Raw genomic sequence first — 8,803 nt, 5'->3', positions numbered from 1 at the left:
TAGCAGACAATTAGCTGCAGAGCTGTAGGCAGACAACTAACTGCAGAGCTGTAGTAGACACCTAGTGGCAGAATTATAGCAGACACCTAGCTGCAGAGCCATAGCAGACACCTAGCTGCAGTACTATAGCAGGCACCTAACTGCAGAGCTGTAGCAGACAATTAGCTGCAGAGCTGTAGCAGACAACTAACTGCAGAGCTGTAGTAGACACCTAGCTGCAGAATTATAGCAGACACCTAGCTGCAGAGCCATAGCAGACACCTAGCTGCAGTACTATAGCAGGCACCTAACTGCAGAGCTGTAGCAGACAATTAGCTGCAGAGCTGTAGCAGACAACTAACTGCAGAGCTGTAGCAGACACCTAGCTGCAGAATTATAGCAGACACCTAGCTGCAGAGCCATAGCAGACACCTAGCTGCAGTACTATAGCAGGCACCTAACTGCAGAGCTGTAGCAGACAATTAGCTGCAGAGCTGTAGCAGACAACTAACTGCAGAGCTGTAAACACCTTCCGGTTTAATTTGGGAATCCCGGTTTAATTTGGGACAACCTCCCGTATTTCAACAACCTTTAGCCCAAAAGGCTTAATATCGCATATGTTAGGTAAAAATGAGGTTAAGAATACGTAGCAGCCATTGATGACCCCCTGGGGATTAGCAGAATTCTGGGAACTGGAGCCAGAATTCTGCAGAATTCTGGGAGCCTGAGCCAGAATTCTGCAGAATTCTGGGAGCCTGAGCCAGAATTCTGCAGAATTCTGGGAAGCCTGAGCCAGAATTCTGCAGAATTCTGGGAAGCCTGAGCCAGAATTCTGCAGAATTCTGGGAGCCTGAGCCAGAATTCTGCAGGATACCAGGAACCTAAGCTAGAATTTAAAGCTGTGCCAGAGGCTACCGTAGTTTAAGTGAAGATGAATATAATTAGACAGAAATTGTGTACAATGATCCCTAATTTGCATAATTAATGAAGTTATCTTCAGTATCTTTTGATCTGAAGATGCTACGGACACCAAATCATTGGAGTGGTAGATACGTAGGTCTTGGGCTAACAAAGAAGTGTCAAAAGGTTGGGGCCCCTAGTTAAGAACGATAACAGGGCAAGTGTAGCTTAATGCTTAAATTTGCTCATTGCGCCTCACAGTGCACCAGTGCTTCTGTAATCGAACTAGTACTGTTTTTAAGAATATTTGATATGGACATGACTTTAATATGGATATTATGCTGCTTTTGTCCTACTGCCAGATGCTAGATATCAAGCTACATAAAGCAAGTGTTATGTTGGCTTTGTTTTAAGAACATTTGCATCATGCTCAACATAAAGTAGTTCACAGTGAAGACCAGTTATACATGTATGTTTGTCCCTGTATTGTGGTGATATACTTGAAGAAGAAATGTCTGAAAAACGGCATTTGAAATGTCAATCATTAAATAACTATGAATGATCAAGAAATCTGACAATAGACCTACAATGTGTATCGGCCTTGACTCCTGATTACCCAAATCGTATATCTGTACGGGTTTGGGGTGGTTTTGTGCCATCAATGATTTCAGAAAATGTATCCTAACGATTTTGTTCAATTTTCTATATTACACAGACAAATTGATGACCTTTATTGCGGTGTAGGTCATTATCCTACTACTAAAGTCCTCTTTTCTGTGCATCGGCCTTGAAAGAAATTGCCCTAAGATAGCATGAAATTGTTTTTAATGACGGTAAGAAAATGTAAACTGGGCCTGACGGTCAGTGGCAAGGCACCCCTATCCAACAAAATCATTTAATTGTCTGGAAATCAATGCTTCAGACAAGCGCTAGCACCTTTGAAGTCTGGAAGACATATTTGAGTGACCCACTCCTTGAAGTTTAATAGTGAAAGAATATTTAATTCCCTCTTGATAGAGCTGACATGTTGGTTCAGGAAACCTTGGCTATACATGACTGTACAACTAACAACATGTGCAGAGGAATCAGTCTACATTATTAGATACAGCAGACACAATTAACAACAAAATGCTTGGCTACGGATTATACCACATGTACAACCACTGGCTTAAAAACAATCAAAATAGTTTTTGACCCGGCAGATCAGCTCTATCATAAAAACTAGCTCGGAGAAGAGTCATCAAAAGATTAGATTCTGAACCCCATACAGGGTTGGACAAGTCCACTAGTCCTATTGTCCCGGGCAAGTTAGCTTTTCTTCATTGAGTGAGATTTTGATGTACTTGCTACTTTTCACAGTCACGGCATCAAGCATTGGTTGACACAGAAAATAGAACCAATAACAAGAATAATTATTCCAATAAACTTAAAGGCCATGAAAATATGTAGAAAAATGTAATTTAAATTTTGGGCAAGTGAAAAGTTGGTTCAGGCAAGTAAATTTTTTAAGTACTTGCCTGATAGGACAAGTCAATTTTAGAAAACTTGTCCAACCCTGCCATAGCAGTTGAAACACCCAGAGGGGCGAGTAAGAACAGAAAGAAACAACACCCCGACTCCCGGGATTCGAACCCGCGCCAAACCCGGGCAGCCGGATCACAAATCGAACGTGCAAACCGTTCGGCCAAAAGGCTTAAGCCGTTAGGCGTCTTCGGTTTAGCAGTCCTTGAACACCATTGTTACACTACTCCCCCTTTTCTTTTCAAGATTCGGCCTCGAATCTCCGAGTTCGACATCCCTGTGTGGCACATCCGCTAGCCTGTTACTCACAGGGTCGGCATGGGAACCAGTGAAACACCCAGAGGGGCGAGTAAGAACAGAAAGAAACAACACCCCGACTCCCGGGATTCGAACCCGCGCCAAACCCGGGCAGCCGGATCACAAATCGAACGTGCAAACCATTCGGCCAAAAGGCTTAAGCCGTTAGGCGTCTTCGGTTTAGCAGTCCTTGAACACCACTGTTACACAGTCATCAAATTGATGACGTGTTGTCTAAAACCATCTGTTTCAGTCATGAAAAAAATAGGTTTGGTTTATAGGGGGTTTCTTGCTTTTTCTGTTTTTTTAGATGTCTGCCAAAATTTTATTGATTCAACAATGGTGAAATTGAACCAGCAAACTTAAAAGAGATTTATAATATGCCAAGTTTCAATGGAAAGGGGACCTCAGTCGCCATGCCATGCCGAGAGTTCTATGCAGTTCTCTTTTCCTTCCGCGAGAGAAAGTAGTCCGTTCCATGACCCACTGGTGTCAACACCCCTCACAAGAAAGCTTGTCGTTGGAGTATACATCTTCTTGATTTCAAGTCATTCACAATATTTCAGCCTCATTTTTAGCTCATATAGATTTTTGAACCGATCGTATATATCGGTTTCCTGTCATAAATACAATCAGGTGACTTTCGCGTAAATTCCCCTGTTGTTCTGAACCTGTTAACGTTGTAGTTTCAAACCAACGGAAATCTCCTTCGTAAGAAAGAGCAAACCTTCTGGTTTCTGAAAGTATAAGACTTATCACAGATTTTGAGGGCATTGCTTAAGTAAGGACCGCGGAGCGATTCAGGTCATGGCGTGCCGGCTGACCTAGGTTTGGTAGGTCTAGAATTAACTTACCCTTGATTTAACAATTCAAGAATTACTGTATGATGTGTTACTATGATGTCACGGGCAGAAATTTACTTGATTTTCTGAAAAATTCAATGTTTACTAACACCATTGGGAAATCAGAAGGGTGTGCTATATTCATTGAATAATACCTAATAAGCAACCATCATAAAATATCTGTAGTATTTTAGTGTTGCTGGTGATATAAGCACTCGAAAGGGAAAAGTAGGTGTCTAGGGTAAGTAGTTGTGATGGGGAAGTGGTTGTTTTTATTTGTCAGGTTTGACCGATGTTAAACGGATGCTTTGCATTCAGAAGTTCAGATTTAGCCTTTGTGAGGGCCTACATGTACTTAGGTTTGAAGTTAACTATAATTGCTTTGGTAGTAAGTGTAGGTAAATAGTCTGGTTTCTCTAGTTCTCTGGTTTCTCTAGCCTGGGGCAAGTGATTTTGACATTGTCAGCTTTGCATGTCTTGAAGTAACATTCAATATGATCCACCTATCCAGTACTAGTAGTTGTTTGGGCTACCAGGGAATTGTCTCTGTGGTAGGTTCCCTTGGCACACCATGACTAATCCTAGGTAAACATACACTTAAGACTGCTACTGAATTGAGCACTCAGTTAAGTTACAGTCCCGCCCACATGATAAAGAGCAGGCCCCAGGCTTCATAATTAGAATCTTCTTGGGATGGCCCTTACAGGGAACCTGAGCACCATACTCCTAGAAAATCTTCATTAGTCACACCAGTGTTCCCAGCAAATTTGGCAAAGTAGGCTAACTACGATGTTTGACCAACAATCCCTGCCCTAATGTGTTTGGTACAGTCACATTACCAAACTGGGCGGGTCAGACATTTTTTTGGAAATGAAAGTATAATATAAAAGACAACACAAAGAGTATCCGAAATAGTCATCAGCATTTGTGTTTATTTCTTGATAAACACTTTCATTTCCGCAAACATCCCAACTGGGCCTGGTTTGGAAATGTGTAACCTTAGCATAACACAAGCTCATGTCAAGCTCCTCCCAGGAGACCTAGGGAGTCAGGCTACCCTACAAATGTGCCTACCAGCTGTGTCACTTTGGGCTTGACTTCTTTTCTGGAAGCAGTGGAAGACAAAGTACCCTACGTTTTCTATAATCAGTGGGTTATGTCACATTATTACAGGGTTATAGTTTTGTTTTGGAAGTAAATGTTTGGAAATTTTCATGAGTTTTGCAGGCAGGCTTCTTCAAATATAACACTAGACACCTTTATCCGCTGGGTAACCTATAACCGTTGTTTTTAAAAACATGGATTTTAGGGATACCAAGTTGATGGAAAGAGGTTTTTCAAACTGCAATATTGGGAATACTTAACAATTTGAAACCATAAACTGCTAGTCGACTTGGTATCCCTACTAGTACGTAGTATCCTGTTCTCAAACACAAAGGATAAAGGTTACCCCACAGATAAAGGTGAACTAGCGTTATTTCTGTACTGGTCGTTAGAGAGGCAGTTACATAAGAAATAAAATGTATTTCATCTTCCACCGGTTTTGATTCTTTTGCCCACAGGTAACTTTTTGATTATCAAACCTTTTTGGTGGGGAAGAGAAAAAATATGGAATAAAAATTGAAACACAATAGGAAAGTAGTGCAGTCTCCTGGCTCCCAGCTTACAAACCCAACATTATAACTGCTAGCTAGGTCAAAAGGTCCGGACCAGTTGGACTGGTCAGTTGGTGGCATTTGAACCTCACTGTTAAATAATAAAAGAGTCTTCAAGCAATGCTAAGGCGCAAAACCACAGGTGCAGTGGTCTGTTATGCCCTTGTAAAAGAAGCCTTGACCATAGTCATGGCCAATGAGGCAAGCAAATAGTTACCCAGTATACAAATTTAAAAGAAAAAGTGTGCCAAAATGTAAAATTTCGCCTATGAAAGGAAGAGGACATGAAAATAGAAAAAAAAGCAGATCTCTCCAAGTACAGGAAAACTGGCTAAACTTGTCAACATCTATCTCAAGTTTAAGTTCTTTGCACAACACATCCTGGGTGTTTTTACCTTTGCCAGAATGGCTAAGGTTATGTTTTCGGTTTGGTGGTGTGGTTCTCCCCGTTTGTGAGCAGCATAACTCGAGAGGACTTCGATGGATGCAGCTGATATTTGGTGGGTGGGTAGGGGTGTGGAAGGCGAAGGTCGAGTTCGATAATGGGCCTCCTAGCGGCTTGCTAAGGTACTGCAGCAGGACCTGCATGCTTGATATCTCGCGTTCCGGACATGCTGCGGTCGTGATTTTTGAGCGTTAGGGAGCCCTTAAAGCAGGGAGTGATTGCTGCGAGTTTGGGCCCCCTAGCGGCTTTCATGGAAGTGCAGGCGCCGGTTTAATTGCAAACTTTTGTCTGCGGACAGCATAACTCGAGAAGACTTCGACGGATGCAGCTGGTATTTGGTGGGTGGGTAGGGGTCTGGGAAACGAAGGGGGAGTTCGATAATGGGCCCCCTAGCGGCTTCCCTTGGTACTGCAGCGCAACTTCTGGGTGTGTTTTCCATCTTCTGAACATGGTATGGCCACGAGTTTCGGGGTGTTAGATAGCTCTGTGCTGCAGGAGTTAGTGACATAATTTGGGCCCCCTAGCGGCTAGTGTAGGGATAGCAGGGGCATTCTTGTCAAAAACTTCTGTCAGTACAACCCCACTCCACCTTAGCAGCTGTCAGCACAGTTGAGGGGTTCCTGGTCCATGAATAATGGACTGGCCTATGATCAGTCAGTACTGTGAGCAACCTGATATTTCAGAGGTGTAAAGGTCAGACCTTGCAAATGTGTTAGTTGACCCTTAGGCCATATGATCAACTTGGCAAGCCAAAATGATGGGCTTATGTACATAACAACGGTCTTAGTCTGTATTCTTCTCCTTCCTTTGAGTTTGAGAGGTCAAGGTACACTGTCATCTCTCTTTTCACTACATGGTCTCAATTTGAGCTGTCCTTGCAGTAGTCTTTTAAAAGCCATTTTCAGTCTCAAAGCCTTCATGCATTCAAGTCTGTCTCCAAAGAGTCAGCTTGAACTATGTAGAACATGTATCTTACCTTTTATATCATATGGTTGTGAGATTTGGGGCAGAGCTAATTCAGAAGACAATTGCCCAGCAGAAATTACACGGAGGTGATTTTGTGGAAAATCTTTTGGGTGTACATAGAGATACAAGGAACATGAGGTAGTAGAGCAGAGCTTGGGACATTGTTCCCAATTGACTTACATATATTTAATGTACAGTCAAGTTGTGGCTACGCTTCAAACATTCGGACTTTTCAACACATCCCCTATTGTGAGTAGGCGCGTTATCACTCTGTCATCAAATTGAATATGAACTGATGAACAGCTGTAAGGAATTCAGGTTACAAGGCGTAAGGGAAATTTGAAACGATATCGGTTACTTTTTTCTATGGATGTCTGAATTCACAGTTAGACAATAAGTACATAATGTACATTGTTAAAAATGTGGTTGAAAGATATATATATCCAGATATGTTTTCATTGACTGTCTACAAAAAAGTAAAGAAGGGATTCTCCAGGGAATATTATATAAAATTTTCTAGATAAATATGTGGTATGGTGGGCTTTGTGCAAACTTAGAAGTAGTGCCTACCCCCTTGCAATTGTGACAGGGTGGTGGAAATGGTACTTGCTTCTCGATGCTTTAAGCTTGAGGGTGACTTCTGAACAGTTTCATACAACTAAAATGCACATTTGTGGAGTTATGGTTTTGGAGCTGAGGGGTTGCCGCACAAACCTGGACAATAGACTAAAACCACTGCAACAATTTTACCTTTGCCAGAATGGCTAAGGTTAGGTTTTGGATGTGTTTGTGTGTCTGTGTGTGTGTTAACAGCATAACTCGAGAAGCCTGGGATGGATCCTGATGATATTTGGTAGGTGGGTAGGGATTGGGAAACGAAGGTCAAGTTTGATAATGGACCCCCTAGCGGCTTGCTAAGGTACTGCAGCAGAAACTCAACTTTGGACGAAATAACTCTACAACATGTTGACGGATCGTCATGATTTTTGGTATGTAGATAGAATGAGTGATGACTTACATAATGAGATACGAATTATGCACATCAACAGCTCATTTGCATAATTAATTAGGAAAATTTATAAATCCACAGCATTCCATGATAGGACTTTCAAACTTGTCACATATGTAGCTGGGAAGGAGAGAAATATCTATAGATATCAATTATGCAAATGATGACCTCATTTGCATTATTAATGAGAAAATATGAACATGTTGACGGATCATCATGTTTTTTGGTATTTAGGTAGCGTAAGTGAAGACCTAAATAATGAGATACCAATTATGCAAATCAACAGCTAATTTGCCTAATCAATTAGGAAAAGTACAAAAACCCACTGCATTTCATTATCGTACTTTCATCAAAGTTGTCACATATGTAACTGAGAAAGAGGGAAGAGAGTAAGGGGTGTATTTTATTTAAGACTGAAAGAGAATAAGTCAAGAATGGATCAAAGGATCATCATGATTTTTGGTATGCTGATAGCTTAAGTAATGCTTGATACAATTTGATATCGATTAATGGTACCTTGGGATCTAATTTGCATAATCAATGTTGAAATTTTATAAACCAACTCCAAGCATATAATTATAAAGAAAATGAAATGAGTAACGCATTTGTCTACAGACATCATTCTACATAACAAACCTTGTTATTTGGCAAAGGTATGTGTTCGTGGAACTCTAGTTGAATTTGCAGAAGGCTCCCAACATACAAATGTATGACAAACTAATTCGATGGGGGAAATTCTAGTGCCCTCCCTGCCAAGGACGCCAGACTCTGTGTCATGTCCTGAACAAATGTCCAGTGACCCTAAAGGACAGGTATACTTAGGGACATATCAGTGGAACTAGTCAGCACCCTCAAACTGTCCTAAGTTGACAACAGAAGACAGGTCTGACATGCAGATACTTTTTTTTCATCTGGACTACTTCCCTCCGATATAGATGAGTTTCTATATAAACACACATTTTACCGCCTTAGATTCTTTAGGTTTGTAGCACTTGTTTATGAAACGGTCTTTGTAAAAAGTTTGATGCAGTCACAGAACACAGTGCTTGCCCACAACCCTGAGACATTAGTAGTTTACTTTAGATTTTAAAATATTAGTGCATAACAGTTATGATAATAAGACACAGATCTCTCTGGTTGTTTGGCTGTTTGCTATTTGGTACAATGTAGATCTGTCAGGTTGCTTGTA

General features: G+C 41.2%; 1 protein-coding gene across 1 annotated transcript in view; it reads right to left on the bottom strand.

Annotated features, from left to right (window-relative positions):
• LOC118430560 (caspase-3-like) overlaps positions 1–8,803 on the bottom strand; it is a 54,583-nt gene that overhangs the window by 936 nt on the left and 44,844 nt on the right. The window lies entirely within an intron of this gene.

The sequence above is a fragment of the Branchiostoma floridae genome, chromosome 14 (assembly GCF_000003815.2).
Source record: "Branchiostoma floridae strain S238N-H82 chromosome 14, Bfl_VNyyK, whole genome shotgun sequence".
NCBI classification, from domain to species: Eukaryota; Metazoa; Chordata; class Leptocardii; order Amphioxiformes; family Branchiostomatidae; genus Branchiostoma; species Branchiostoma floridae.
The sequence above is the reverse complement of the archived record's forward strand: the minus strand, read 5'-3'. Positions and strand labels throughout refer to the sequence as shown.